This window comes from Eublepharis macularius, chromosome 7, assembly GCF_028583425.1.
Source record: "Eublepharis macularius isolate TG4126 chromosome 7, MPM_Emac_v1.0, whole genome shotgun sequence".
Classification (NCBI taxonomy): Eukaryota; Metazoa; Chordata; class Lepidosauria; order Squamata; family Eublepharidae; genus Eublepharis; species Eublepharis macularius.
In genome coordinates this window covers 134,976,596-134,983,584 of record NC_072796.1, presented here as the reverse complement: position 1 = coordinate 134,983,584, position 6,989 = coordinate 134,976,596, and positions in this window count along the sequence as shown.

Below are 6,989 nucleotides of genomic sequence, written 5' to 3'. Positions count from 1 at the left end.
CTCCAGTTTCACTTGTAGGGCATATGCATATATGTAGTGAGATGCATTGTCAAAACTGGGATGTCTAGGTCAGACTACAATCCTTGGAGTTATTGTGTTTATTTATTGTCATGGTGGGTCACCTTGCAATAAAAGCAAAAAAGTGTGGTCCTTGCCGTTTACAACATAAATTACTAAAGTAGGGGACACAGCAATAGGTTAGGCAAAAAATCCTGGAGAGAAGCATAAGGTGAATACGGGTAAGTGTATTATTTTAGAGTGTGACTGAGGAACTAATTCATGTGATACTGCCTGATACCAAACTTCAGCAAAAGCACAAGTGCCTATTAAAATATTGCTATAGCACATCTGAGATTTGCTTTGCATCCAAAAAACAAACTACAAAATAATAGCAGCAAGCGTTTTCCCGACTCAGGTTATACCTTGCTGTTTTATATGCATCAATAAAGAAAACTAAATACTATTATGGTAGAACATAGCAGAATATTATTTCCTCTGACTAGAGGTTTCTTTAGCCCCAACATCTACCGTCCATTTAATTGGAGGTGCCACGAGATACACAAGGTGCTGTCTACATGTATATCATTAGCCAAAGGAACCTTCCATCCTGCTTTAAACTGAGGGCCAAGCTACACATGACGAATGACACTTGAACGGCAAGTGGATTGAGTGGAGCGCAAGTGAACAGGGAGAAATACACTTGCCGTTCAAGTGTCATTCGTCATGTGTAGCTTGGCCCTCAACCACTTCACAGAGATGTTCACATACCTGAGAATATCTATGGACAAGAGTCTTCAGATAATGTTAGTGGCTGTTAGATGCCTCCCACCTCTTGTGCTGGACCGGCAGGTAATGGGGAAATTGCAGATTCGCTGCAGGATTGATAAGATGTCCGGGCTAACTACCCATTGCCTTTTCTTCTTTAGTTTGCCAACATCAGCTGACAAAGATGGAACGGTTCTTTTATCAGCCGTCAAGTTAACTGTCAAATGGAGGGAAGTCTTGTCATGAAAAGATTACATGAGCTAAATGGCTCTCCTGAGAAGAACACATTTTTAAGTGATAAGGAGCGGAGACTAACCCCACTGCTATCTAGTGAAATCGATCTCTTTAGTTGAGTTTTCTGTCTTTCCATTCCCCTGTTCAATTTGTGGCAGGGTTATTCTTATGATTTCACAGAACAATGAAATATGTCCATATGAAAATACAGCAGATGTAAGAAATATCCTATTGGATCCTATCAACCACAAAAAAGAAAGAAAAAACAAAGTGATTGGATACTGTACAATGTTGAATAATTTGCACTGCAGTGGTAGACCAATTAAAGAAGGGAGAGATGTGGTGGGTCTGTTGATTTTAAGCCAGCTCTTTAAGACACTTGAGAAGTAAGGAGGAGCCCTCTCTTCCAAGACTCTTCATTATGCATTTTACAAAGAACCGCAAAAGGAAGGCACAGACACTTAAATGTCAACCACATTAAGGTTTATTAGTTTTAAGAGATGAACACTATTTAGTGTGGGCATCCTAAGTGCTTACCCAGTGGGCTTGCTAGTATTTGGGCAAAAGCCCAAACACACAAGAAAACTACTGACTAAAAGCCTTCAAACCAAGCAACAAATGCAACAGAACTACCAGAGAATCCCAACAAAACTCTGGGCCAGTGGGGTAAGCCCCAAAGAACCAATGCTTAAACCACAGAAGTCAAGTGGAACCAACCTAGCAAACCTCTACCAAGGTAGCCAGCCATATATTCATTACCCAAGACATGAACATACTAACAGAAGGTGAAGCTGTCCCTCTGAAATGGTATTGGGCACACAAACAATCTTTTTTTTAAAAAATCTGAATTTCAAATGTACATCTTTAGGCAGCCTACCAATATCTGCCTTTGTTGGGCAGATCCACCCTTGCTCCAAATTTGGCCAGTGGATTTCTGCCAGACTTGTTTATCCTAGGCGGCACATGGAATGTGCCAAGAGATAGCAAACCTCATCTCCCTTCCTCAATGTACGGTAATGTCTCTACCATGTTTGGAAAAGGGTTGCTCAGCCCCAAGGGAGCTCCAGCCCAACCCACCCAGAAGTAAAATTTGTCATGGGCTGCTCAGGACAGGATCCTTCCTCACATATGCCGATCACATAGCATGACCAACCAACCTCCCTATTCTTGCCAATAGTTACAGCCTATTCAGTCAAAGACAAGGCCAATTTAATCTAAATGCCTGCATTCTGGTGATATCACAAAGCAGGTAAAATAATGATCCAATCAGGGGAACCCTCAAAATCCTGCATGACTCTTAGAAACCAGAGACTGGCTGATCTTGCAAGATTTCAAGCTAGGTGGTAATTAAGGAGAACTAAGAAGAGTTTTTTTATGGAAGCAGGCTAATTAGAAAATTAATTAATTAATTAACATTGAATTAACATTAATTAAATTAAAATTTAAATTAAAATGTTAAAAAATAAAATTATTTTATATTAATTTTTAAATGTTGAACATAAAATACTGAGTATAATGTTGAATAAAAAATGCTGAGAATACAGTAAGGCCGTTTCTACACGCCCTTGAAGGGATGGCCCATTCACTGAATGCTGCCGGCTTTCGCCCTTCACTCCACACGTCTCTGATTTCAAAACTGTAGCAGGCTGTTTGGCTTCCATTTTTTTCAGCACCTTTTCTGAGAATGCACTTTCCCGCAGTCCCCAAAGAGGTGCCAGCAAAACAGTAGCCAAACAGCCTGCTACCTTTTTGAAATCGGAAATGTATTGTTATTGTCTTTTTCTTTTCCAATAAACTTTTTATTAAAAAAAAAACGAATCTAAGCTAGGGTGCGTGGATCAGCTAGAAGCAGCAAAATTCTGCCCGTAAGGGATGCAACTTGATTATATAGCCTCATACTGCATCTCTTCATTGACTGTAACCTTTCAGCCCCGACCAACGCTGCCCTATGCTTCATTTGAAAGTAAAATTGAGATCAAACATATCAACATCCATCATGCTGTAAATGTCCCAAATGGGGAACCTGCAAATAGTTTCCTAAAGAGAGTAGCTACACAGTACTCTACTCTCCAATTTCCCTGTATTAATAAATGACTGACAAACCTCAAAGAGAGAGAGAGATTTTGCACAAATGTTTATTAGCCCTTGGGGCTATCTGTGAGGCTGGGCACACCCATTCTGCAAGATATTTGGCAGAAGTTACTAAAACAACTGGCCTATTTGATAAAATACTATCGTTGCAATCATTGTCAGTTATATTATCACAAGAATCCATCTAACAAGTCAGCCGTCTTGACAATGTTGTAGCTGCCTTACAAATGCAAAGCAATAGTGTAAGCACGTTGCAGAAAAGAGATTTAAAGGTATACGCTGCAATAATTCCTTTCTTTCCACCTTATAGCTCATAGTCATGGCCCCATCCAGCTATAATGTGGAATCATCTCTGTATCCTTGTTTTCAGCCATTGAATCTGCAGCTTATACAAACCTTTCCAATATTCTACCATGAATAGTCTAAATGGATTGTAGCTACTGTAGCACAGTGGTTAAGCAGTTCGGCTGCAAATCAGCACTCTACTAGTTTGAATCCCACTACTGCCATGAACTCAGTAGGTGGCCTTGGGTAAGCCCCCCTCTGAGCCCCAGCTCCCCAGCTGTATTGTAGGAATAATAATAACACTAACTAGTTAACTGTTCTGGGTGAGGTGCTAATCTGTCTAGAAGAGCAGTATATAAGCACAGTTATCATTATTGTTGTTGTTGTTGTTGTTAGTAGTAGTAGACGTAGTAGTAGTAACATTGCAACTTTCACTACCAACCTGGAAGCTGAAGACACTGGGCAGAAGTACATGATACTAAGTACCGAGGGACGCTTAAGTGAACCTCATTTCATGTGTCTGCCCTCCAATTTTCCATGCATTTGCTCAGTTTGCTCCATGTGAATACATTCAAGCGTTCGATATCAGTTCCTCCTCAACTTCTAAAAGAATCCCAGTTTCACCCACCTCCACATCCATTCATTGAAATGCAGAGCTTGACATCAACCAGACACTTTCTCACACTTTAAAGAAATGCAAATTGGCAGTTCAAAGGAGCCTACAATACTTGTTCTCACAGCGATCTGCCCTCCAGGCACTTTTCAATGCAATCCCAGAAAGCAGCATGCACATGCGCCAAGCAAGAACAGCCTGCATATAAATGGAGGACCACAAATAAATTCTTGCCCTTGAGCATCTCCAAGAAATTTGTAACGCTTATTTCCACTCATTTTAACTGGCTTTGATTGGGAAGTTGTGGCTCCTCTTCCTTGAAAACTCTTTGGAGTACGATCTCCATGTTTTCCTGAAACCGACTGCCCTTCCATCTCCCAACCAAGAAATAAATCAGTGGGTTAATGCTTCCCTTTAGGGAGCAGCATAAAACCAGACACAAAGATTTATGGTCAATGTTTATAAGAAAATAGATGCTGATCAAAGAGGCATTCACCAGGAGGCACAAAAAGAGAGTTAGTAAGATGACTGTTATAAACGGTCCACATTTCTGTGGTTGTGAGCAGACATTGACAAACAGGATCAGCATGGAAAGCAAATCACAAAAGTGACAAAAAGCCAGAAGAAAAGGAGTGTATCATAATAGTCTCTATGTTTTTCAGTAAATTTGAGAGTTACTTGATTCCCAAAGATCAGCAGGAGAGGACCCATATTAGGAAAAACAGAACAGTGGGAAAATGCGATGGCTTGTGACACTCATACTAGTTTGGGAAGAGAACACACACACCTATCAGTGCTGTTAGTTGTCAGGATAAACTGATCAATGCTGTACATCAATAGGAAAACAAGAAGTACTACATAAAAAGGAGTATAAAAGTGTGCATTAATCGCATCTAAAAATCCAATTACATGTAGAAAATCCAATTACAAGGACTAAAAGGAGTCCAAATGAAGCAAGGCTCAAATTCAGGATGTAGGTGGTGGAAGCATTCCTCTTAATGCCGAAGCTGAGAAACCAGAGGACAAGTCCATTCCCCATGAGTCCAAAAATGTCGATAAAAACAGTGAACACGGATAAGGTAATTGCATCTCCCAGGACAATGTACGTTCTTGAACCATATTCATCGGCAAAATAAAAGGGTTGAAAACCAAAACTGAACTCATTGTTCTTGCTCTTTCTTTGTTTCAGATGTTTTTATCTCCTCTTCTTGTAGAAACTCTCCTGCTAGGAGAAAATAGGAAAGGTTGGACTCCATTACAGTGATGGAGCTGTACAAGAATGCAACCCAAATTTTCAGTCTAATGGTTTCTCCTTCATGCATTGAATAATTTTGAAGGATAGGGATTCATTACTGGATTAGTTAGTTTAAGATAAAATGCCAGGTTGTGTTTCAAATATAGTTCCTCTCTCCCTACAAAGGATAACTAATAGTGAAATCCTAAATTGAGTTACTCCAGTCTAAGCCTGTTATTTTTCCCTATGGAAAGTCCTGGCGGAATGGACCAACAGCCCTACTCTTACATTGGTTGCTGCTCACACCGTTGTGGAGGCACTGAAAGTCAAAAGTATGCAGCCTTTTTCCAAAGTGAAACATTGGACCATCTAGCTTATTACTGCCATTCTAATATGTAGCAGTTCTCTAGAATCATTGACAAAGGCTGATTCCACACATGTTGGATAATGCACTTCCAATCCACTTTATAGATCATTTGGAACGAATTTTTTTGTGTGCGGAACAAAAAATCCACCTCAAACGACTGATAAAGTGCATTGAAAGTGCATTATCCAATGTGTGCGGAATCAGCCAAAGAAACGCCAACATCTGCTACCTGATATTTTTAGATGGAGATTATGGCGATTGAGGACCTGTTCCTCCACTCTCCACTTCAGATACTGGAAGAAGTGAAGAAGTATCTGAAGAAGTATCTGAAGAAGTGAGCTGTGACTCATGAAAGCTCATCATACCTGTCAGGCTATGGATGACAGGATACTGCAGACAGATCTCTGGCCCATTTGCAGTAAGACACCAGTACTTAGTCAAATGGATTTTTTTCAGAAATCAGTTCATTTCAACATACAGTTCCATAGGTCTACTTAGGAGTAATATGAACGTCTAAGCAGCTTGACTAGAGATTGACCAGAATGACGACACGAGAAAGAAACAGTTCTTTTCTAGTTCACTCTTCTCCTCCCCCTCCCAGTTATCAACAAAGTTTCCCCGCTCCTTCTCTGTGAGAACATTTTACATGTTTGTGCTATCACACTTCATTGCCAAGAAGAAAGACATATCATAGTCTGAGAGGGAACCCAATGTCATAACAGTAGAGTTCAGTAGATAGCCACCTGTAAAGCTTGAGAAACAGTTATAGCACTAACAAAGAGCAAATTAAAGTACATAACACCTCTGTTTATAAATACTGACATCAAGCCTCGAGCATCCAGCACTAAGCAATGAGCAATAGAATCAATGGTTGGGCAGAGACATACATGACAATACCCTACCACAAATTTTGTTAGTCTTATAGGCGCTACTGGACTCTTGCTCTTTTCTACATTTAACTGGAGACATCAACCAGGCTACTCAAGGTGTCGACTACGAGCCAAGCTACAAGTGACACCTGACACAGGTTGGACACTTGTCAGCTTCCCTCAAGTTTTGATGGGAAATGTAGGCGTCCTGGTTTTACTGCTTGGCTCTCCATTACAGCTGCAAGACCAGGATCCCTACATTTCCCATCAAAACTTGAGGGAAGCTGACAAGTGCCCAACCTGTGTCAGGCGTCACTTGTAGCTTGGCTCTACATGTAAACCAAAAGAAACTCCTCCAGGTTCAAACTGAACTACTTCACACTGAGATTTTCACTTACCAGTGAGCAGTTGTGGACAAGAGTCTTCAGATAATGGAAGTGAATGGCCCAGTGTTTTATGATGACTGGCAGGTGATGGGGATATTGCAAGAAACGTTGAAAACGTTTTTTTTAAACGAGGTTTTTTTTTTTA